The sequence below is a fragment of the Dermacentor albipictus genome, chromosome 2 (genome assembly GCF_038994185.2).
Source record: "Dermacentor albipictus isolate Rhodes 1998 colony chromosome 2, USDA_Dalb.pri_finalv2, whole genome shotgun sequence".
Taxonomy (NCBI): Eukaryota; Metazoa; Arthropoda; class Arachnida; order Ixodida; family Ixodidae; genus Dermacentor; species Dermacentor albipictus.
This window is the reverse complement of record NC_091822.1, coordinates 163,297,754-163,323,272: the sequence shown is the minus strand read 5'-3', so window position 1 is coordinate 163,323,272 and position 25,519 is coordinate 163,297,754. Positions and strand designations below refer to the sequence as shown.

General features: G+C 52.9%; 1 long non-coding RNA gene across 4 annotated transcripts in view; it reads left to right on the top strand.

Annotated features, from left to right (window-relative positions):
• The window catches only part of LOC139056244 (uncharacterized), a 118,739-nt gene that overhangs the window by 48,530 nt on the left and 44,690 nt on the right, over nt 1–25,519 (top strand). For all 4 annotated transcript variants that reach the window (XR_011512232.1, XR_011512233.1, XR_011512234.1 and 1 more), the window contains 6 exons: nt 3,421–3,541; nt 6,798–6,918; nt 12,063–12,183; nt 15,440–15,560; nt 20,705–20,825; nt 24,082–24,202. This is a non-coding gene — a long non-coding RNA (uncharacterized lncRNA). The remainder of the gene's footprint in view (nt 1–3,420; nt 3,542–6,797; nt 6,919–12,062; nt 12,184–15,439; nt 15,561–20,704; nt 20,826–24,081; nt 24,203–25,519) is intronic.

The following is a 25,519-nucleotide window of genomic DNA, read 5'->3' as shown; positions in this document are numbered from 1 at the left end:
CTTGACGCTCTTGCCCCGGAACAGAGTGGCTTCCGCCGACTCCGCTCGACAGCTGATTCCATCGCGGACATTGTCGCCACTCTCGAGCACGCTGCAAGCCGCCACGAAGCCGCATACCTGGTGCAGCTCGATGTCGAACGCGCGTTTGACGGCCTTCCGCACGACACCATCATCCAAGCTGCGCATCACCGGCCGCCTACTGGACTATGTGTCGGCAATCCTTAGCGACCGAACACTGTTGGCGACGCGCTCAGCACCCCCCGTAGCGTGACCGCTGGTGTTCCTCAGGGCAGTGTTCTTAGCCCCTTCCTATTCAACCTGGCGCTTGCAAGGCTCCCCGATTTCATCCCGAAGCTGACAGCCTTCGAAGTCCGTGTGGCGATTTACGCCGACGACATCGCTCTCTTCGCTAGCGGACCCACGGAGTACGGCTACCAAGTGCGCCAATCTCTTCAGTCGGCGATCAACGCCGTGGACGAATGCCTCACTAGCGTGGGGCTTCAGCTCTCGGCGTCAAAAACCGAGGCGCTAATGATTCACCCCCGTGTTAGCCGTGCACGCTTCGAAGTGCCCACTCTCTCGCTGCGCGGAAGCCCCCTCCCGTGGCAGAGAAAAGTACGCTACTTGGGCCTCCACATAGACTGCCGACTGAACTTTAATGCGGCCACCACCCAGCTCTGCAGGGACTCAAGGAAAGTTGCAGGCGCCGCACGCTCCCTGCTCGCCCGTGGCCGTGGCTGCACACCGCACCTTGCGCTCCGAGTTTATAACTCGATCGCAACTTCGCGAGCGTTCTACGCGCTCCCGCTCACCAACGCCAGTGCAGCCAACTGGAGGGCCGTTGACGTCGAACACCGCACTGCAGTTCGCCAGATGTACGCGCTTCCCCGCTTCTCGCAAGTGGGGGCAACTCTCGCCGAATCGGGAAACTGGCCGCCCTCACTTCGTGCGAGGAAACAGGCGCTTCACCACATCGAGCGCCTGCAACGGTCGCCACAGGGCCAGTCTCTCGTGTGTCGCCTCCACACCCTCGAGGGCTCGGGCATGGGTCAGCATGCCACCGACTTCAGCACCCGCATTGCGTCTCTGCCGCAACTCCTTCCCTTGCCGCCATCGCCGCACGCTTCCCCGCTGCTTGACGTTAACATCAGCGTCCCGGGCGTCACGAGCAAGCGCCGAACAGCACTGTGTGCCATGCAGCAGGAGACGGCTGCACTGCTTCACGAACACCTACGCGACCGCCTCCTTGTCTACACTGACGGCTCTGTCTTCAGTGATGGTTCCGCTGCTGCCGCGTGCACGGCACCGGACATTTCTGCGTCCCGGCAGTGCCGTCTCCGTTTCCCGGCCTCATCCACAGTCGCCGAACTCGCGGCCATCGACCTTGCGGCTGACCTTCACCAGTACGGTGTTTCGTCTGCTGCGATCCTGAGTGACTCGCGCGCGGCTCTGTGTATGCTGCGGAAAGGATATGCCGGTGTCCCACTTGTGCAGCGCGTGGGATCGAAACTACGCCACGTCGTAAATCAGGGCTGCGACTTGGTTTTGCAGTGGGTCCCCGCGCACATTGGCCTGCCCGGAAACGAAGCAGCCGACGCCCTTGCGAAGCAAGCTCTCGCGGCTCGCCTCCCCCTCGCCACCTCTGTCACTCTCTTCGACGTGGCCAAGACGGCCATACTGCGCACCCTCCGCGCGCATCATTCTGACTCACGTGTTGCTGCGGGGACGCCCCCTCGCCTCCTCCCCCGCGCCGGCCTCTCTCGCTGGGACCGCCCCTTTCTCCTGCGGCTGCGCGTCGGCTGCTACAGCACGGCCGCCCGATTGCACAGACTGCACGGAACAGGCAGCCCCGCGTGTGCGGAATGCGGCGAAGATGAGACACTGGAACACCTTCTGCTGCGTTGCCCATCCTTCGACGTTGAGCGCACCACGCTCTGTGCTTCATATCGCCGAGTGGGACTTCCTTGCAGCTCGGAGGGTCATCTCCTATTTCCCGCAGCCCACGCCTCCATCGCCAAGAGGGCGTTTGCTGCCCTCCTTGACTTTTGTGTCGAGACTCAGCTGAGAGCGCGGCTGTAAGGCCCGCATTGCTTCTTTAACCTTCTTGTCTTTTTTTTTACCGCTCTCTTTCATTCTCTCTCTAATCTTTTTCTCCCCACTCCCCTTACGCTGTGCAATGCTGTTGAGGTGCCCTCCCTTAAGAGACAGTTAGGGCATTGCACTTTTCTCTTCCTTTCATCTTCAAAATCACTACTACTACTACTATTACTACGTCTTGGCTCTATGCCGTAAAGCTGACGATAATATGTCCGAAGTAGATAAAGTGGCACATGTGCTAAAAGGCATCGCCGACGACCCTTTCAGTTTGCTTGTTTTCGGTAACGTCTCGACTATCGACCCCATTATAAATGAATGCCGTCGCCTTGAGCAGGCCAAGAGCCGCCGTATCTCCCACTTGAGCAGGCTAAGAGCCGCCGTATCTCACACCACATTGCGCGGCTACCCAACACTGCTGCTACGTCAACATGTGAGGGTCGACCGCGTCAGACCACTACCTGTGACGATGTCACCCGTATTGTTCGCCGCGAACTTGAGGCCGCCTGTTCGCCAGCCTTCTCCACGACGCCTCCCGATTCGCCCGCAACCACCATTGCGATGATTCAGGCCGTCGTCAGACAGGAATTTGAAAACATGGGTCTGAACACCGTGTGTTGCACGTCTCGACCCAACGTTCCCCAGTTATCTAGCGGCCCTCCTCGTCCCCGGCAGTCCTTTTCTGCCACATCTCGCCGCGACCCGTCCGAATGGCGTACCCCTCATGACAGGCCGATCTGCTTCCAGTGCTGTCGCATCGACCACGTCGCCCGTCACTGCCGCAACCGATGGCTATCACTAGTGTTCCTGTATATGCTCCCGCAGGGAGCGGGAGCATATACAGGAACACTAATAACACTACCAAACTCCAGCGCAAGACGCCCATAGCCCTCTGTCTTACTCAGTCTCTTTTTTCTGTTAACAGTTTCTTTCGCGCTAGAAGCTATGTCACTGAAAAAGTCACTACTAACCTCAAAAATATGTGCTGCTTATCAGTCACTGCCCTTCGAAGTTCTTTTGCTGCTTGTGTGCTGCGTCTGAAGGTAAATTTTATCGTTGAAAAAGTGCGCATGTGTCCTAGAAAAGTGTACACCTCTTATTAGTGGTTATTTTCGTTATTACTGCAATGCTGGGATGCCTCTGTTTCCGCGAACACCAATATTGCTTCAGAAATGAAATTGTCCTTTTTTCGCTATTTCATTATATTCCCTGCTATGCTCACGAACGTTAGATATCTGTAAGGTTGGGATTTGCTTGTGATAATTTGTTGGGGGAGGAGGGGTGAGGTACGGCAGCAGAATGCTAGAACAAATCTTCCTTTTACAGATGACCACCCAGCTCCTCACAAACGACGATATTGTAGTGAGGGTTACTGACGTCGGTGCTGCCCAAGAATTCCTTGCCAACGCCGAGGAATTTAATGCTGTTCCTGTTGGTGGACAAGTGGGTAAGATATTTCCCTTATGTCAAAATTATTATGCTGTATTACAATGTGCTTGTGCAACAGAATAAGCGATACACAAAATTAGAAATGCAGTCACTGATATGGCACTTGTTGCCTTTGTGGGTTGTGGCAAATAAGATGCAAAGACCAGCGTTACTGTAGAAAGCCTAATATCATACAAACCCGATTTAATACAAGGGGTAATATTAAGATAATCGGAGCGAAAATAGAAATTTTCGTCAGCTTATTATGCATCGCACCAATCCTTACAGTGCTTAGATATTTTCTTTCACCAATCTGATACCAATTATATGGACACTCCAGGCACATATCTGCTGTCGTCGTCGCCATTGCCGTGAAACTCCGTATAATTAAGGCAATAAAATCGTCGCCGCGCACCGTATGCTTTGTGTGCGCAAGGGTGAGGGGCTCGCGGCTCAATCTCGCGTATGCAAGGGATAAAGAACCAGCGTTAGAGTAGGGAAACTGTACCTACCGCAGTGGTAGGAAAATAGGCAGCGGCAGCGCATGGAACTTACCTAGGTGGTCGCCAGATGGCGCTGCTTAACAAGAAAGCCCCTCAATCTCCCAAAGTAGCGCCATTCACTTCCCTCCGCTCGGCGCGGCCTCGACGGTGGCGCCGCCGGTGGTGGGCCTCCCGTAGCAGACGACGGCTAACACGCTCGAAGTCCTTCGTGCACTGTTGTTGAAATTCCGTTAACCTTTGGGTAATTAATGCCATCATTTCATGCATAAATATTTTCAAGTTTTCCGCGATCATTGTCTGGATCTGCGCTGCCGTTATCTGCGCGTTTTTTGAGATTTGGGTTGTCGGAGACTGCGCGGAGACGGAGTTTATATCTGCCGCCGCTTTCGCTTTGGCTATTTCTTCAAATTGACGCGGCATTTCCTGCTGTGGTATTGTGCTATTGAAGCGCGCCTCTAACTCTGACACTTGTTTCTCAAGTGATTGTCGTTTGCGTTCTTCTCCTGAGAGCTGTTCTCTTAGTCGCGCATTTTCCTTTTCCAATTTTTGAATGCGTTTATCATTTTCACCAGTATTCTGTTTTGGAGCAGTGGGAGAAACAACCCTCGCCCAGCTCACCTGCTGTTTTTTAGGCAGTGGCGAATTTGACCGCTGTGAAGCCCTGGAGCTGGAGGGGTCCCTCGACGGAGTATTGCTCTTCGTTCTGCTTCCGTGTGGAGATCTGGATCGCGATCGGTGCCGGTAGAAGTCCTCCTCTTCCATGGACTCGAACCAGCGCCCCGGTGCCTTTTTGGTGTTCTGTCCCGACCGCTCCCGCGATCGAGACTGGAGAGTCGTCTTCACGCGCTTGGCGGCAATCAGTTTGTTCGGGCACCGACGCGTCTCGTGCCCCGCCGCCCTTCACATGGCGCACTTCACTTCACATTCGTGTCCTTGCGGGGGTGGATTTTCGAGTCCGCAGCCACGGCATATGTTCTTGGGGTTTGGACAAACGTCCGAGCGGTGTCCCTCTTGCATGCACTCCAGGCACATTTGGATTGTTGGCCTGTACTCCGTGCACCGCATCTCTACTCCCATGTAGTACACGCATTTGGGGCGCGTGCCTCCCGAGAAGGTGAGGAGAGCGGTATTAGAGCTTCCAAGCATTCGGGCCCTTTCGATGGTGACTCCTTGGGTCCTGACGCGCAGGTGTTGCTGGAGATCTGCTGATTCGGTGTGTGCTGGGAATCCGTGCACCACCCCTTTGTAGCTATCATCTGGATCCGCTACGTACACGTTGAAGGGGTGTTGCTTGCCTCGCAGCTCCATGCACGTGACTCGACGAATGACGTCCGCCACTTCCAGTGAAGGCGTGGAGACGATGATGATATTTGTTCCCTCTCGGATTCGCAGTATGAAGTCCTCTCCAGTGATTTTTTGCTGGTTCGGTCCGTTTCCTGTGATTATCGTCCCGGTAGCCCGAATAATCGCTTGCGGTATTTCTGTTCTCAGATATTCCTTGAGCATTAGTCCTTTGTGTGGCTTCAGTATTATCTTGATGTCATTCTTCGGTAATGGTGGCAGAGGCTTCCCCTTCCTCGGGCGCATGTTGCGACGACCGATTTGCCCGTCTCCTTTCGCGCCGCCTGCTGATGGCTGTCCGTTTATGTTGTTCTTGTTGGGAGCCGTTTCCCTGTCGTTGCGCTTGACAGCCTCTCGCTGTCGCCGCGATAGAACTAACTGCCAGCCGTCCATCGCCTGGTTGTGGGCGGCGATCTCTTGGCTTTTGCTAGTCCTCGCTTCGGAAATTACTCTTGTGTCCCCGTTTTCGTCCGCGTTGTTAACCGGATGCGGGGGTGTTATTTGGAGGTCCATGTCCTCTGATGTAGCCATCTCGTACGCTCGGCAGAAGCGATCTGGTTATTAGGTGGTGAGGCGGTCGCTCACGCGCTAAGCCTATCGAGGCCTAACGGGGCTTCCGCCGCTTCGAATTTTCAAAGTCGCGTGGAATGACGAAAACTTCACTCACGGACTTGAACTTGGTCTTGAAACGGAGCGTTTGTCGAGTGGAACCCGATGGGATAGTCGAGTCTGGTGTAGTTGACGACTTTTCGGCTAAAACGTCGATAGTCGGCGTAGCCCATGTGAATGAGCGTGCTCTGCCGGTATCAGTAGTGCCTTCTTTTTCCTATTCTGAAGTTTCATAAAGCACGTAACGCTACAGCGCCAACCTAACACACTTCACAAACCAAGGTCCAGACGCTCAAAACATGTTCTTTCAATGTTTACGATGCTGTCGCTTTCTTGTCAGGGCTTCGACACCACACCGCGACAGAAACATCGTCCCAATCGCTTAGCCAGCGCGCTGTCGCCACTTCGAGCAACATAACAAAGCCAGAGAGCTTTGCGTTGCACTGTCCCACTGCAGGCTATAGCAATGGCGCTTGGACCGAAACCAAAACTACCAAAAAATACTTGTAGACTAGTTCGCCAGTCAATAGTGTTACGTAAGAAGACGCAAATGAAAAGCTATATACAAGTATATTTACAACGTAATATGCCGCACTTGGCCAAGAGGCAACAGCCCGCGCTAGCCTCCAATCGTTGTCGTCGTCTTCTTACTGCTCGCCTCTTCGTCATCGGTAATACTATGCCGTAGCAATAGAATGCCAATCCAAAGCCTGTACTTCCCATCATTCCCATGATGGTTGAACGATCGCAGCGCCAGATTTCCCTCTAGGTATACTAATATGAAACTCTATGCTTTCACCTCACCCTAAAACCTACCGGAAGGATGGTGATAATGGCTACAGTTCAGGCGGGCTTCCACTTTACCACTCAAGTTGGAGGCTGGCATTACCGCATGGACGCCGACAGAGCGGGGAACCTGCACACGGCCGTTTCCACCCACGGCGTAAGTGAATGCATTCTGTTGATACAAATACACTTTTGTTGTTCTCAGAAGCTTCTGCTAACCCTACCAAATTTTACCAGGACATCTGCTAACTTTACCAAATTTTTCGTAAACAGTACGAATTCAGGTTCGTTCTACACTTTTACAAATGTTGCGTCACATATTAGAAAAAATATTCGGTAGATACTTAATTTGAAGATATGCTTGACTTCATATAAATGACGCATGGTGTGAATGCGTTCAAGACGCTCATTGCGTTTCCTTTGGTGCGTTCACGACAGGCGTGATTTAAATCAAGTCAAGCGTGGGCTTTAAGTTAAGATGCATTTCTGAATACGGCGGTTAAGACTTCTCAAGTGTAGGAATGAGAAAATATTTGCTGTTTGTAGACCTCATAACGTCATAAACGCTCGCATTGAACACATGAACGTACTCATAAGTGCACGCATTAGGCGTCAGTCAGCCAAAACTGTGGAGTCGCCGTGGCGGTGGGGAAGCGGGCTCATATGACAACCTGAAAGCCCAAATTCGATTCCCACCCAGACCGAAATGTACAAAACTTTATTTTCAAGCCAACAAATTTACTATGTTTACAGGAACCTCTCTGAGAAATCTGACGTCAATCCGAGCATTTCTGACGTGTTTTAAATTTCTTGACTAACATTTGCCAATTTAACAGTATCTATCTATCTAGCCACCTGCGTCTAGGTGCCCCCAGGGTCATTTCGTTAAATTGGTATGTACCAAAATTGTCATACTAAGACAGTAGTTCATGACGAACAGAAATGATTGGTCTTGACATGAATATCAGACGTGTGTATCATGTAGGCCATTAAACAGCCACCTACGTCTTGATGATCTCACCGTCGTATCATTAGCTTGGTAGGTACCAAAATTGACATACTATTACGATATCATCGAGCGATGTTCAAGAGACGAGCCGCCGCGAGAACGACGAAGTTGGTCGGTGCCCTTGGCACGAGCGAGTGTCAGCCTGGCTCCTGTGTAAATAGCGTGTAATTTCGCCTGTGTTTTTCCACACGTAACATTCTGGTGGAGGTCAGCGATCCCCGCGCTCACCACGGAACTCCAAAGTGGTCGGCACACCGAGCCATGCCGCCCGGTGACGAGACCGCCTGTCCGACTGCTCCAATCGTCACGGTTGCCCCACATCGTGACCCAGGTGTGTTCTCTGGCCTGGAGGGACAGGATGTCGACGACTGGATCAGGTTCTATGAACACGCCAGTGCTAATAACAGGTGGGACCCAACGATTATGCTCGCCAATGTCATCTTTTATCTCAGCGGCACCTCACGCGTGTGGCACCAAACGCATGATGACGAAATAACCAGTTGGGACGGCTTCAAAGAAAAGCTACGGGAACTGTTCGGCGACCCCATTGGGTGTAAGGCTGCCGCGAGAAAGGCTCTTGCGTCTCGTGTTCGGTCAGCTACAGAGCCATACGTTTCCTACATCCTCGACGTCTTGGCTGACGGCGTTACTCATCAAGTGCTCAGGAACACCGACGCAGCTCAACTTCCCTCACTTGTCGAGGTTTTAAACTCCGTCTGGCGCAGCGGCATCATCCCCGCCAACTGGAAAGAGGCGATCGTCGTTCCCATTTTGAAGCGCGGCAAACCAGCCTCGAACATCAGCTCCTATCGCCCAGTATCGCTGACCTCGGTACCCGGCAAAACGATGGAGTCGATGGCTTTGAACCGCCTCGAATGGATCGCCCTTGACGCTCTTGCCCCGGAACAAAGTGGCTTCCGCCGACTCCGCTCGACAGCTGATTCCATCGCGGACGTTGTCGCCACTCTCGAGCACGCTGCAAGCCGCCACGAAGCCTGGTGCAGCTCGATGTCGAACGCGCGTTTGACGGCCTTCCGCGCGACACCATCATCCAAGCTGCGCATCACCGGCCGCCTACTGGACTATGTGTCGGCCTTCCTTAGCGACCGAACACTGTTGGCGACGCGCTCAGCACCCCCCGTAGCGTGACCGCTGGTGTTCCTCAGGGCAGTGTTCTTAGCCCCTTCCTATTCAACCTGGCGCTTGCAAGGCTCCCCGATTTCATCCCGAAGCTGACAGCCTTCGAAGTCCGTGTGGCGATTTACGCCGACGACATCGCTCTCTTCGCTAGCGGACCCACGGAGTACGGCTACCAAGTGCGCCAATCTCTTCAGTCGGCGATCAACGCCGTGGACGAATGCCTCACTAGCGTGGGGCTTCAGCTCTCGGCGTCAAAAACCGAGGCGCTAATGATTCACCCCCGTGTTAGCCGTGCACGCTTCGAAGTGCCCACTCTCTCGCTGCGCGGAAGCCCCCTCCCGTGGCAGAGAAAAGTACGCTACTTGGGCCTCCACATAGACTGCCGACTGAACTTTAATGCGGCCACCACCCAGCTCTGCAGGGACTCAAGGAAAGTTGCAGGCGCCGCACGCTCCCTGCTCGCCCGTGGCCGTGGCTGCACACCGCACCTTGCGCTCCGAGTTTATAACTCGATCGCAACTTCGCGAGCGCTCTACGCGCTCCCGCTCACCAACGCCAGTGCAGCCAACTGGAGGGCCGTTGACGTCGAACACCGCACTGCAGTTCGCCAGATGTACGCGCTTCCCCGCTTCTCGCAAGTGGGGGCAACTCTCGCCGAATCGGGAAACTGGCCGCCCTCACTTCGTGCGAGGAAACAGGCGCTTCACCACATCGAGCGCCTGCAACGGTCGCCACAGGGCCAGTCTCTCGTGTGTCGCCTCCACACCCTCGAGGGCTCGGGCATGGGTCAGCATGCCACCGACTTCAGCACCCGCATTGCGTCTCTGCCGCAACTCCTTCCCTTGCCGCCATCGCCGCACGCTTCCCCGCTGCTTGACGTTAACATCAGCGTCGTCACGAGCAAGCGCCGAACAGCACTGTGTGCCATGCAGCAGGAGACGGCTGCACTGCTTCACGAACACCTACGCGACCGCCTCCTTGTCTACACTGACGGCTCTGTCTTCAGTGATGGTTCCGCTGCTGCCGCGTGCACGGCACCGGACATTTCTGCGTCCCGGCAGTGCCGTCTCCGTTTCCCGGCCTCATCCACAGTCGCCGAACTCGCGGCCATCGACCTTGCGGCTGACCTTCACCAGTACGGTGTTTCGTCTGCTGCGATCCTGAGTGACTCGCGCGCGGCTCTGTGTATGCTGCGGAAAGGATATGCCGGTGTCCCACTTGTGCAGCGCGTGGGATCGAAACTACGCCACGTCGTAAATCAGGGCTGCGACTTGGTTTTGCAGTGGGTCCCCGCGCACATTGGCCTGCCCGGAAACGAAGCAGCCGACGCCCTTGCGAAGCAAGCTCTCGCGGCTCGCCTCCCCCTCGCCACCTCTGTCACTCTCTTCGACGTGGCCAAGACGGCCATACTGCGCACCCTCCGCGCGCATCATTCTGACTCACGTGTTGCTGCGGGGACGCCCCCTCGCCTCCTCCCCCGCGCCGGCCTCTCTCGCTGGGACCGCCCCTTTCTCCTGCGGCTGCGCGTCGGCTGCTACAGCACGGCCGCCCGATTGCACAGACTGCACGGAACAGGCAGCCCCGCGTGTGCGGAATGCGGCGAAGATGAGACACTGGAACACCTTCTGCTGCGTTGCCCATCCTTCGACGTTGAGCGCACCACGCTCTGTGCTTCATATCGCCGAGTGGGACTTCCTTGCAGCTCGGAGGGTCATCTCCTATTTCCCGCAGCCCACGCCTCCATCGCCAAGAGGGCGTTTGCTGCCCTCCTTGACTTTTGTGTCGAGACTCAGCTGAGAGCGCGGCTGTAAGGCCCGCATTGCTTCTTTAACCTTCTTGTCTTTTTTTTTACCGCTCTCTTTCATTCTCTCTCTAATCTTTTTCTCCCCACTCCCCTTACGCTGTGCAATGCTGTTGAGGTGCCCTCCCTTAAGAGACAGTTAGGGCATTGCACTTTTCTCTTCCTTTCATCTTCAAAATCACTACTACTACTACTATTACTACGTCTTGGCTCTATGCCGTAAAGCTGACGATAATATGTCCGAAGTAGATAAAGTGGCACATGTGCTAAAAGGCATCGCCGACGACCCTTTCAGTTTGCTTGTTTTCGGTAACGTCTCGACTATCGACCCCATTATAAATGAATGCCGTCGCCTTGAGCAGGCCAAGAGCCGCCGTATCTCCCACTTGAGCAGGCTAAGAGCCGCCGTATCTCACACCACATTGCGCGGCTACCCAACACTGCTGCTACGTCAACATGTGAGGGTCGACCGCGTCAGACCACTACCTGTGACGATGTCACCCGTATTGTTCGCCGCGAACTTGAGGCCGCCTGTTCGCCAGCCTTCTCCACGACGCCTCCCGATTCGCCCGCAACCACCATTGCGATGATTCAGGCCGTCGTCAGACAGGAATTTGAAAACATGGGTCTGAACACCGTGTGTTGCACGTCTCGACCCAACGTTCCCCAGTTATCTAGCGGCCCTCCTCGTCCCCGGCAGTCCTTTTCTGCCACATCTCGCCGCGACCCGTCCGAATGGCGTACCCCTCATGACAGGCCGATCTGCTTCCAGTGCTGTCGCATCGACCACGTCGCCCGTCACTGCCGCAACCGATGGCTATCACTAGTGTTCCTGTATATGCTCCCGCAGGGAGCGGGAGCATATACAGGAACACTAATAACACTACCAAACTCCAGCGCAAGACGCCCATAGCCCTCTGTCTTACTCAGTCTCTTTTTTCTGTTAACAGTTTCTTTCGCGCTAGAAGCTATGTCACTGAAAAAGTCACTACTAACCTCAAAAATATGTGCTGCTTATCAGTCACTGCCCTTCGAAGTTCTTTTGCTGCTTGTGTGCTGCGTCTGAAGGTAAATTTTATCGTTGAAAAAGTGCGCATGTGTCCTAGAAAAGTGTACACCTCTTATTAGTGGTTATTTTCGTTATTACTGCAATGCTGGGATGCCTCTGTTTCCGCGAACACCAATATTGCTTCAGAAATGAAATTGTCCTTTTTTCGCTATTTCATTATATTCCCTGCTATGCTCACGAACGTTAGATATCTGTAAGGTTGGGATTTGCTTGTGATAATTTGTTGGGGGAGGAGGGGTGAGGTACGGCAGCAGAATGCTAGAACAAATCTTCCTTTTACAGATGACCACCCAGCTCCTCACAAACGACGATATTGTAGTGAGGGTTACTGACGTCGGTGCTGCCCAAGAATTCCTTGCCAACGCCGAGGAATTTAATGCTGTTCCTGTTGGTGGACAAGTGGGTAAGATATTTCCCTTATGTCAAAATTATTATGCTGTATTACAATGTGCTTGTGCAACAGAATAAGCGATACACAAAATTAGAAATGCAGTCACTGATATGGCACTTGTTGCCTTTGTGGGTTGTGGCAAATAAGATGCAAAGAGCAGCGTTACTGTAGAAAGCCTAATATCATACAAACCCGATTTAATACAAGGGGTAATATTAAGATAATCGGAGCGAAAATAGAAATTTTCGTCAGCTTATTATGCATCGCACCAATCCTTACAGTGCTTAGATATTTTCTTTCACCAATCTGATACCAATTATATGGACACTCCAGGCACATATCTGCTGTCGTCGTCGCCATTGCCGTGAAACTCCGTATAATTAAGGCAATAAAATCGTCGCCGCGCACCGTATGCTTTGTGTGCGCAAGGGTGAGGGGCTCGCGGCTCAATCTCGCGTATGCAAGGGATAAAGAACCAGCGTTAGAGTAGGGAAACTGTACCTACCGCAGTGGTAGGAAAATAGGCAGCGGCAGCGCATGGAACTTACCTAGGTGGTCGCCAGATGGCGCTGCTTAACAAGAAAGCCCCTCAATCTCCCAAAGTAGCGCCATTCACTTCCCTCCGCTCGGCGCGGCCTCGACGGTGGCGCCGCCGGTGGTGGGCCTCCCGTAGCAGACGACGGCTAACACGCTCGAAGTCCTTCGTGCACTGTTGTTGAAATTCCGTTAACCTTTGGGTAATTAATGCCATCATTTCATGCATAAATATTTTCAAGTTTTCCGCGATCATTGTCTGGATCTGCGCTGCCGTTATCTGCGCGTTTTTTGAGATTTGGGTTGTCGGAGACTGCGCGGAGACGGAGTTTATATCTGCCGCCGCTTTCGCTTTGGCTATTTCTTCAAATTGACGCGGCATTTCCTGCTGTGGTATTGTGCTATTGAAGCGCGCCTCTAACTCTGACACTTGTTTCTCAAGTGATTGTCGTTTGCGTTCTTCTCCTGAGAGCTGTTCTCTTAGTCGCGCATTTTCCTTTTCCAATTTTTGAATGCGTTTATCATTTTCACCAATATTCTGTTTTGGAGCAGTGGGAGAAACAACCCTCGCCCAGCTCACCTGCTGTTTTTTAGGCAGTGGCGAATTTGACCGCTGTGAAGCCCTGGAGCTGGAGGGGTCCCTCGACGGAGTATTGCTCTTCGTTCTGCTTCCGTGTGGAGATCTGGATCGCGATCGGTGCCGGTAGAAGTCCTCCTCTTCCATGGACTCGAACCAGCGCCCCGGTGCCTTTTTGGTGTTCTGTCCCGACCGCTCCCGCGATCGAGACTGGAGAGTCGTCTTCACGCGCTTGGCGGCAATCAGTTTGTTCGGGCACCGACGCGTCTCGTGCCCCGCCGCCCTTCACATGGCGCACTTCACTTCACATTCGTGTCCTTGCGGGGGTGGATTTTCGAGTCCGCAGCCACGGCATATGTTCTTGGGGTTTGGACAAACGTCCGAGCGGTGTCCCTCTTGCATGCACTCCAGGCACATTTGGATTGTTGGCCTGTACTCCGTGCACCGCATCTCTACTCCCATGTAGTACACGCATTTGGGGCGCGTGCCTCCCGAGAAGGTGAGGAGAGCGGTATTAGAGCTTCCAAGCATTCGGGCCCTTTCGATGGTGACTCCTTGGGTCCTGACGCGCAGGTGTTGCTGGAGATCTGCTGATTCGGTGTGTGCTGGGAATCCGTGCACCACCCCTTTGTAGCTATCATCTGGATCCGCTACGTACACGTTGAAGGGGTGTTGCTTGCCTCGCAGCTCCATGCACGTGACTCGACGAATGACGTCCGCCACTTCCAGTGAAGGCGTGGAGACGATGATGATATTTGTTCCCTCTCGGATTCGCAGTATGAAGTCCTCTCCAGTGATTTTTTGCTGGTTCGGTCCGTTTCCTGTGATTATCGTCCCGGTAGCCCGAATAATCGCTTGCGGTATTTCTGTTCTCAGATATTCCTTGAGCATTAGTCCTTTGTGTGGCTTCAGTATTATCTTGATGTCATTCTTCGGTAATGGTGGCAGAGGCTTCCCCTTCCTCGGGCGCATGTTGCGACGACCGATTTGCCCGTCTCCTTTCGCGCCGCCTGCTGATGGCTGTCCGTTTATGTTGTTCTTGTTGGGAGCCGTTTCCCTGTCGTTGCGCTTGACAGCCTCTCGCTGTCGCCGCGATAGAACTAACTGCCAGCCGTCCATCGCCTGGTTGTGGGCGGCGATCTCTTGGCTTTTGCTAGTCCTCGCTTCGGAAATTACTCTTGTGTCCCCGTTTTCGTCCGCGTTGTTAACCGGATGCGGGGGTGTTATTTGGAGGTCCATGTCCTCTGATGTAGCCATCTCGTACGCTCGGCAGAAGCGATCTGGTTATTAGGTGGTGAGGCGGTCGCTCACGCGCTAAGCCTATCGAGGCCTAACGGGGCTTCCGCCGCTTCGAATTTTCAAAGTCGCGTGGAATGACGAAAACTTCACTCACGGACTTGAACTTGGTCTTGAAACGGAGCGTTTGTCGAGTGGAACCCGATGGGATAGTCGAGTCTGGTGTAGTTGACGACTTTTCGGCTAAAACGTCGATAGTCGGCGTAGCCCATGTGAATGAGCGTGCTCTGCCGGTATCAGTAGTGCCTTCTTTTTCCTATTCTGAAGTTTCATAAAGCACGTAACGCTACAGCGCCAACCTAACACACTTCACAAACCAAGGTCCAGACGCTCAAAACATGTTCTTTCAATGTTTACGATGCTGTCGCTTTCTTGTCAGGGCTTCGACACCACACCGCGACAGAAACATCGTCCCAATCGCTTAGCCAGCGCGCTGTCGCCACTTCGAGCAACATAACAAAGCCAGAGAGCTTTGCGTTGCACTGTCCCACTGCAGGCTATAGCAATGGCGCTTGGACCGAAACCAAAACTACCAAAAAATACTTGTAGACTAGTTCGCCAGTCAATAGTGTTACGTAAGAAGACGCAAATGAAAAGCTATATACAAGTATATTTACAACGTAATATGCCGCACTTGGCCAAGAGGCAACAGCCCGCGCTAGCCTCCAATCGTTGTCGTCGTCTTCTTACTGCTCGCCTCTTCGTCATCGGTAATACTATGCCGTAGCAATAGAATGCCAATCCAAAGCCTGTACTTCCCATCATTCCCATGATGGTTGAACGATCGCAGCGCCAGATTTCCCTCTAGGTATACTAATATGAAACTCTATGCTTTCACCTCACCCTAAAACCTACCGGAAGGATGGTGATAATGGCTACAGTTCAGGCGGGCTTCCACTTTACCACTCAAGTTGGAGGCTGGCATTACCGCATGGACGCCGACAGAGCGGGGAACCTGCACACGGCCGTTTCCACCCACGGCGTAAGTGAATGCATTCTGTTGATACAAATACACTTTTGTTGTTCTCAGAAGCTTCTGCTAACCCTACCAAATTTTACCAGGACATCTGCTAACTTTACCAAATTTTTCGTAAACAGTACGAATTCAGGTTCGTTCTACACTTTTACAAATGTTGCGTCACATATTAGAAAAAATATTCGGTAGATACTTAATTTGAAGATATGCTTGACTTCATATAAATGACGCATGGTGTGAATGCGCTCAAGACGCTCATTGCGTTTCCTTTGGTGCGTTCACGACAGGCGTGATTTAAATCAAGTCAAGCGTGGGCTTTAAGTTAAGATGCATTTCTGAATACGGCGGTTAAGACTTCTCAAGTGTAGGAATGAGAAAATATTTGCTGTTTGTAGACCTCATAACGTCATAAACGCTCGCATTGAACACATGAACGTACTCATAAGTGCACGCATTAGGCGTCAGTCAGCCAAAACTGTGGAGTCGCCGTGGCGGTGGGGAAGCGGGCTCATATGACAACCTGAAAGCCCAAATTCGATTCCCACCCAGACCGAAATGTACAAAACTTTATTTTCAAGCCAACAAATTTACTATGTTTACAGGAACCTCTCTGAGAAATCTGACGTCAATCCGAGCATTTCTGACGTGTTTTAAATTTCTTGACTAACATTTGCCAATTTAACAGTATCTATCTATCTAGCCACCTGCGTCTAGGTGCCCCCAGGGTCATTTCGTTAAATTGGTATGTACCAAAATTGTCATACTAAGACAGTAGTTCATGACGAACAGAAATGATTGGTCTTGACATGAATATCAGACGTGTGTATCATGTAGGCCATTAAACAGCCACCTACGTCTTGATGATCTCACCGTCGTATCATTAGCTTGGTAGGTACCAAAATTGACATACTATTACGATATCATCGAGCGATGTTCAAGAGACGAGCCGCCGCGAGAACGACGAAGTTGGTCGGTGCCCTTGGCACGAGCGAGTGTCAGCCTGGCTCCTGTGTAAATAGCGTGTAATTTCGCCTGTGTTTTTCCACACGTAACATTCTGGTGGAGGTCAGCGATCCCCGCGCTCACCACGGAACTCCAAAGTGGTCGGCACACCGAGCCATGCCGCCCGGTGACGAGACCGCCTGTCCGACTGCTCCAATCGTCACGGTTGCCCCACATCGTGACCCAGGTGTGTTCTCTGGCCTGGAGGGACAGGATGTCGACGACTGGATCAGGTTCTATGAACACGCCAGTGCTAATAACAGGTGGGACCCAACGATTATGCTCGCCAATGTCATCTTTTATCTCAGCAGCACCTCACGCGTGTGGCACCAAACGCATGATGACGAAATAACCAGTTGGGACGGCTTCAAAGAAAAGCTACGGGAACTGTTCGGCGACCCCATTGGGTGTAAGGCTGCTGCGAGAAAGGCTCTTGCGTCTCGTGTTCGGTCAGCTACAGAGCCATACGTTTCCTACGTCCTCGACGTCTTGGCTGACGGCGTTACTCACCAAGTGCTCAGGAACACCGACGCAGCTCAACTTCCCTCACTTGTCGAGGTTTTAAACTCCGTCTGGCGCAGCGGCATCATCCCCGCCAACTGGAAAGAGGCGATCGTCGTTCCCATTTTGAAGCGCGGCAAACCAGCCTCGAACATCAGCTCCTATCGCCCAGTATCGCTGACCTCGGTACCCGGCAAAACGATGGAGTCGATGGCTTTGAACCGCCTCGAATGGATCGCCCTTGACGCTCTTGCCCCGGAACAAAGTGGCTTCCGCCGACTCCGCTCGACAGCTGATTCCATCGCGGACGTTGTCGCCACTCTCGAGCACGCTGCAAGCCGCCACGAAGCCTGGTGCAGCTCGATGTCGAACGCGCGTTTGACGGCCTTCCGCGCGACACCATCATCCAAGCTGCGCATCACCGGCCGCCTACTGGACTATGTGTCGGCCTTCCTTAGCGACCGAACACTGTTGGCGACGCGCTCAGCACCCCCCGTAGCGTGACCGCTGGTGTTCCTCAGGGCAGTGTTCTTAGCCCCTTCCTATTCAACCTGGCGCTTGCAAGGCTCCCCGATTTCATCCCGAAGCTGACAGCCTTCGAAGTCCGTGTGGCGATTTACGCCGACGACATCGCTCTCTTCGCTAGCGGACCCACGGAGTACGGCTACCAAGTGCGCCAATCTCTTCAGTCGGCGATCAACGCCGTGGACGAATGCCTCACTAACGTGGGGCTTCAGCTCTCGGCGTCAAAAACCGAGGCGCTAATGATTCACCCCCGTGTTAGCCGTGCACGCTTCGAAGTGCCCACTCTCTCGCTGCGCGGAAGCCCCCTCCCGTGGCAGAGAAAAGTACGCTACTTGGGCCTCCACATAGACTGCCGACTGAACTTTAATGCGGCCACCACCCAGCTCTGCAGGGACTCAAGGAAAGTTGCAGGCGCCGCACGCTCCCTGCTCGCCCGTGGCCGTGGCTGCACACCGCACCTTGCGCTCCGAGTTTATAACTCGATCGCAACTTCGCGAGCGCTCTACGCGCTCCCGCTCACCAACGCCAGTGCAGCCAACTGGAGGGCCGTTGACGTCGAACACCGCACTGCAGTTCGCCAGATGTACGCGCTTCCCCGCTTCTCGCAAGTGGGGGCAACTCTCGCCGAATCGGGAAACTGGCCGCCCTCACTTCGTGCGAGGAAACAGGCGCTTCACCACATCGAGCGCCTGCAACGGTCGCCACAGGGCCAGTCTCTCGTGTGTCGCCTCCACACCCTCGAGGGCTCGGGCATGGGTCAGCATGCCACCGACTTCAGCACCCGCATTGCGTCTCTGCCGCAACTCCTTCCCTTGCCGCCATCGCCGCACGCTTCCCCGCTGCTTGACGTTAACATCAGCGTCGTCACGAGCAAGCGCCGAACAGCACTGTGTGCCATGCAGCAGGAGACGGCTGCACTGCTTCACGAACACCTACGCGACCGCCTCCTTGTCTACACTGACGGCTCTGTCTTCAGTGATGGTTCCGCTGCTGCCGCGTGCACGGCACCGGACATTTCTGCGTCCCGGCAGTGCCGTCTCCGTTTCCCGGCCTCATCCACAGTCGCCGAACTCGCGGCCATCGACCTTGCGGCTGACCTTCACCAGTACGGTGTTTCGTCTGCTGCGATCCTGAGTGACTCGCGCGCGGCTCTGTGTATGCTGCGGAAAGGATATGCCGGTGTCCCACTTGTGCAGCGCGTGGGATCGAAACTACGCCACGTCGTAAATCAGGGCTGCGACTTGGTTTTGCAGTGGGTCCCCGCGCACATTGGCCTGCCCGGAAACGAAGCAGCCGACGCCCTTGCGAAGCAAGCTCTCGCGGCTCGCCTCCCCCTCGCCACCTCTGTCACTCTCTTCGACGTGGCCAAGACGGCCATACTGCGCACCCTCCGCGCGCATCATTCTGACTCACGTGTTGCTGCGGGGACGCCCCCTCGCCTCCTCCCCCGCGCCGGCCTCTCTCGCTGGGACCGCCCCTTTCTCCTGCGGCTGCGCGTCGGCTGCTACAGCACGGCCGCCCGATTGCACAGACTGCACGGAACAGGCAGCCCCGCGTGTGCGGAATGCGGCGAAGATGAGACACTGGAACACCTTCTGCTGCGTTGCCCATCCTTCGACGTTGAGCGCACCACGCTCTGTGCTTCATATCGCCGAGTGGGACTTCCTTGCAGCTCGGAGGGTCATCTCCTATTTCCCGCAGCCCACGCCTCCATCGCCAAGAGGGCGTTTGCTGCCCTCCTTGACTTTTGTGTCGAGACTCAGCTGAGAGCGCGGCTGTAAGGCCCGCATTGCTTCTTTAACCTTCTTGTCTTTTTTTTTACCGCTCTCTTTCATTCTCTCTCTAATCTTTTTCTCCCCACTCCCCTTACGCTGTGCAATGCTGTTGAGGTGCCCTCCCTTAAGAGACAGTTAGGGCATTGCACTTTTCTCTTCCTTTCATCTTCAAAATCACTACTACTACTACTATTACTACGTCTTGGCTCTATGCCGTAAAGCTGACGATAATATGTCCGAAGTAGATAAAGTGGCACATGTGCTAAAAGGCATCGCCGACGACCCTTTCAGTTTGCTTGTTTTCGGTAACGTCTCGACTATCGACCCCATTATAAATGAATGCCGTCGCCTTGAGCAGGCCAAGAGCCGCCGTATCTCCCACTTGAGCAGGCTAAGAGCCGCCGTATCTCACACCACATTGCGCGGCTACCCAACACTGCTGCTACGTCAACATGTGAGGGTCGACCGCGTCAGACCACTACCTGTGACGATGTCACCCGTATTGTTCGCCGCGAACTTGAGGCCGCCTGTTCGCCAGCCTTCTCCACGACGCCTCCCGATTCGCCCGCAACCACCATTGCGATGATTCAGGCCGTCGTCAGACAGGAATTTGAAAACATGGGTCTGAACACCGTGTGTTGCACGTCTCGACCCAACGTTCCCCAGTTATCTAGCGGCCCTCCTCGTCCCCGGCAGTCCTTTTCTGCCACATCTCGCCGCGACCCGTCCGAATGGCGTACCCCTCATGACAGGCCGATCTGCTTCCAGTGCTGTCGCATCGACCACGTCGCCCGTCACTGCCGCAACCGATGGCTATCACTAGTGTTCCTGTATATGCTCCCGCAGGGAGCGGGAGCATATACAGGAACACTAATAACACTACCAAACTCCAGCGCAAGACGCCCATAGCCCTCTGTCTTACTCAGTCTCTTTTTTCTGTTAACAGTTTCTTTCGCGCTAGAAGCTATGTCACTGAAAAAGTCACTACTAACCTCAAAAATATGTGCTGCTTATCAGTCACTGCCCTTCGAAGTTCTTTTGCTGCTTGTGTGCTGCGTCTGAAGGTAAATTTTATCGTTGAAAAAGTGCGCATGTGTCCTAGAAAAGTGTACACCTCTTATTAGTGGTTATTTTCGTTATTACTGCAATGCTGGGATGCCTCTGTTTCCGCGAACACCAATATTGCTTCAGAAATGAAATTGTCCTTTTTTCGCTATTTCATTATATTCCCTGCTATGCTCACGAACGTTAGATATCTGTAAGGTTGGGATTTGCTTGTGATAATTTGTTGGGGGAGGAGGGGTGAGGTACGGCAGCAGAATGCTAGAACAAATCTTCCTTTTACAGATGACCACCCAGCTCCTCACAAACGACGATATTGTAGTGAGGGTTACTGACGTCGGTGCTGCCCAAGAATTCCTTGCCAACGCCGAGGAATTTAATGCTGTTCCTGTTGGTGGACAAGTGGGTAAGATATTTCCCTTATGTCAAAATTATTATGCTGTATTACAATGTGCTTGTGCAACAGAATAAGCGATACACAAAATTAGAAATGCAGTCACTGATATGGCACTTGTTGCCTTTGTGGGTTGTGGCAAATAAGATGCAAAGACCAGCGTTACTGTAGAAAGCCTAATATCATACAAACCCGATTTAATACAAGGGGTAATATTAAGATAATCGGAGCGAAAATAGAAATTTTCGTCAGCTTATTATGCATCGCACCAATCCTTACAGTGCTTAGATATTTTCTTTCACCAATCTGATACCAATTATATGGACACTCCAGGCACATATCTGCTGTCGTCGTCGCCATTGCCGTGAAACTCCGTATAATTAAGGCAATAAAATCGTCGCCGCGCACCGTATGCTTTGTGTGCGCAAGGGTGAGGGGCTCGCGGCTCAATCTCGCGTATGCAAGGGATAAAGAACCAGCGTTAGAGTAGGGAAACTGTACCTACCGCAGTGGTAGGAAAATAGGCAGCGGCAGCGCATGGAACTTACCTAGGTGGTCGCCAGATGGCGCTGCTTAACAAGAAAGCCCCTCAATCTCCCAAAGTAGCGCCATTCACTTCCCTCCGCTCGGCGCGGCCTCGACGGTGGCGCCGCCGGTGGTGGGCCTCCCGTAGCAGACGACGGCTAACACGCTCGAAGTCCTTCGTGCACTGTTGTTGAAATTCCGTTAACCTTTGGGTAATTAATGCCATCATTTCATGCATAAATATTTTCAAGTTTTCCGCGATCATTGTCTGGATCTGCGCTGCCGTTATCTGCGCGTTTTTTGAGATTTGGGTTGTCGGAGACTGCGCGGAGACGGAGTTTATATCTGCCGCCGCTTTCGCTTTGGCTATTTCTTCAAATTGACGCGGCATTTCCTGCTGTGGTATTGTGCTATTGAAGCGCGCCTCTAACTCTGACACTTGTTTCTCAAGTGATTGTCGTTTGCGTTCTTCTCCTGAGAGCTGTTCTCTTAGTCGCGCATTTTCCTTTTCCAATTTTTGAATGCGTTTATCATTTTCACCAGTATTCTGTTTTGGAGCAGTGGGAGAAACAACCCTCGCCCAGCTCACCTGCTGTTTTTTAGGCAGTGGCGAATTTGACCGCTGTGAAGCCCTGGAGCTGGAGGGGTCCCTCGACGGAGTATTGCTCTTCGTTCTGCTTCCGTGTGGAGATCTGGATCGCGATCGGTGCCGGTAGAAGTCCTCCTCTTCCATGGACTCGAACCAGCGCCCCGGTGCCTTTTTGGTGTTCTGTCCCGACCGCTCCCGCGATCGAGACTGGAGAGTCGTCTTCACGCGCTTGGCGGCAATCAGTTTGTTCGGGCACCGACGCGTCTCGTGCCCCGCCGCCCTTCACATGGCGCACTTCACTTCACATTCGTGTCCTTGCGGGGGTGGATTTTCGAGTCCGCAGCCACGGCATATGTTCTTGGGGTTTGGACAAACGTCCGAGCGGTGTCCCTCTTGCATGCACTCCAGGCACATTTGGATTGTTGGCCTGTACTCCGTGCACCGCATCTCTACTCCCATGTAGTACACGCATTTGGGGCGCGTGCCTCCCGAGAAGGTGAGGAGAGCGGTATTAGAGCTTCCAAGCATTCGGGCCCTTTCGATGGTGACTCCTTGGGTCCTGACGCGCAGGTGTTGCTGGAGATCTGCTGATTCGGTGTGTGCTGGGAATCCGTGCACCACCCCTTTGTAGCTATCATCTGGATCCGCTACGTACACGTTGAAGGGGTGTTGCTTGCCTCGCAGCTCCATGCACGTGACTCGACGAATGACGTCCGCCACTTCCAGTGAAGGCGTGGAGACGATGATGATATTTGTTCCCTCTCGGATTCGCAGTATGAAGTCCTCTCCAGTGATTTTTTGCTGGTTCGGTCCGTTTCCTGTGATTATCGTCCCGGTAGCCCGAATAATCGCTTGCGGTATTTCTGTTCTCAGATATTCCTTGAGCATTAGTCCTTTGTGTGGCTTCAGTATTATCTTGATGTCATTCTTCGGTAATGGTGGCAGAGGCTTCCCCTTCCTCGGGCGCATGTTGCGACGACCGATTTGCCCGTCTCCTTTCGCGCCGCCTGCTGATGGCTGTCCGTTTATGTTGTTCTTGTTGGGAGCCGTTTCCCTGTCGTTGCGCTTGACAGCCTCTCGCTGTCGCCGCGATAGAACTAACTGCCAGCCGTCCATCGCCTGGTTGTGGGCGGCGATCTCTTGGCTTTTGCTAGTCCTCGCTTCGGAAATTACTCTTGTGTCCCCGTTTTCGTCCGCGTTGTTAACCGGATGCGGGGGTGTTATTTGGAGGTCCATGTCCTCTGATGTAGCCATCTCGTACGCTCGGCAGAAGCGATCTGGTTATTAGGTGGTGAGGCGGTCGCTCACGCGCTAAGCCTATCGAGGCCTAACGGGGCTTCCGCCGCTTCGAATTTTCAAAGTCGCGTGGAATGACGAAAACTTCACTCACGGACTTGAACTTGGTCTTGAAACGGAGCGTTTGTCGAGTGGAACCCGATGGGATAGTCGAGTCTGGTGTAGTTGACGACTTTTCGGCTAAAACGTCGATAGTCGGCGTAGCCCATGTGAATGAGCGTGCTCTGCCGGTATCAGTAGTGCCTTCTTTTTCCTATTCTGAAGTTTCATAAAGCACGTAACGCTACAGCGCCAACCTAACACACTTCACAAACCAAGGTCCAGACGCTCAAAACATGTTCTTTCAATGTTTACGATGCTGTCGCTTTCTTGTCAGGGCTTCGACACCACACCGCGACAGAAACATCGTCCCAATCGCTTAGCCAGCGCGCTGTCGCCACTTCGAGCAACATAACAAAGCCAGAGAGCTTTGCGTTGCACTGTCCCACTGCAGGCTATAGCAATGGCGCTTGGACCGAAACCAAAACTACCAAAAAATACTTGTAGACTAGTTCGCCAGTCAATAGTGTTACGTAAGAAGACGCAAATGAAAAGCTATATACAAGTATATTTACAACGTAATATGCCGCACTTGGCCAAGAGGCAACAGCCCGCGCTAGCCTCCAATCGTTGTCGTCGTCTTCTTACTGCTCGCCTCTTCGTCATCGGTAATACTATGCCGTAGCAATAGAATGCCAATCCAAAGCCTGTACTTCCCATCATTCCCATGATGGTTGAACGATCGCAGCGCCAGATTTCCCTCTAGGTATACTAATATGAAACTCTATGCTTTCACCTCACCCTAAAACCTACCGGAAGGATGGTGATAATGGCTACAGTTCAGGCGGGCTTCCACTTTACCACTCAAGTTGGAGGCTGGCATTACCGCATGGACGCCGACAGAGCGGGGAACCTGCACACGGCCGTTTCCACCCACGGCGTAAGTGAATGCATTCTGTTGATACAAATACACTTTTGTTGTTCTCAGAAGCTTCTGCTAACCCTACCAAATTTTACCAGGACATCTGCTAACTTTACCAAATTTTTCGTAAACAGTACGAATTCAGGTTCGTTCTACACTTTTACAAATGTTGCGTCACATATTAGAAAAAATATTCGGTAGATACTTAATTTGAAGATATGCTTGACTTCATATAAATGACGCATGGTGTGAATGCGTTCAAGACGCTCATTGCGTTTCCTTTGGTGCGTTCACGACAGGCGTGATTTAAATCAAGTCAAGCGTGGGCTTTAAGTTAAGATGCATTTCTGAATACGGCGGTTAAGACTTCTCAAGTGTAGGAATGAGAAAATATTTGCTGTTTGTAGACCTCATAACGTCATAAACGCTCGCATTGAACACATGAACGTACTCATAAGTGCACGCATTAGGCGTCAGTCAGCCAAAACTGTGGAGTCGCCGTGGCGGTGGGGAAGCGGGCTCATATGACAACCTGAAAGCCCAAATTCGATTCCCACCCAGACCGAAATGTACAAAACTTTATTTTCAAGCCAACAAATTTACTATGTTTACAGGAACCTCTCTGAGAAATCTGACGTCAATCCGAGCATTTCTGACGTGTTTTAAATTTCTTGACTAACATTTGCCAATTTAACAGTATCTATCTATCTAGCCACCTGCGTCTAGGTGCCCCCAGGGTCATTTCGTTAAATTGGTATGTACCAAAATTGTCATACTAAGACAGTAGTTCATGACGAACAGAAATGATTGGTCTTGACATGAATATCAGACGTGTGTATCATGTAGGCCATTAAACAGCCACCTACGTCTTGATGATCTCACCGTCGTATCATTAGCTTGGTAGGTACCAAAATTGACATACTATTACGATATCATCGAGCGATGTTCAAGAGACGAGCCGCCGCGAGAACGACGAAGTTGGTCGGTGCCCTTGGCACGAGCGAGTGTCAGCCTGGCTCCTGTGTAAATAGCGTGTAATTTCGCCTGTGTTTTTCCACACGTAACATTCTGGTGGAGGTCAGCGATCCCCGCGCTCACCACGGAACTCCAAAGTGGTCGGCACACCGAGCCATGCCGCCCGGTGACGAGACCGCCTGTCCGACTGCTCCAATCGTCACGGTTGCCCCACATCGTGACCCAGGTGTGTTCTCTGGCCTGGAGGGACAGGATGTCGACGACTGGATCAGGTTCTATGAACACGCCAGTGCTAATAACAGGTGGGACCCAACGATTATGCTCGCCAATGTCATCTTTTATCTCAGCGGCACCTCACGC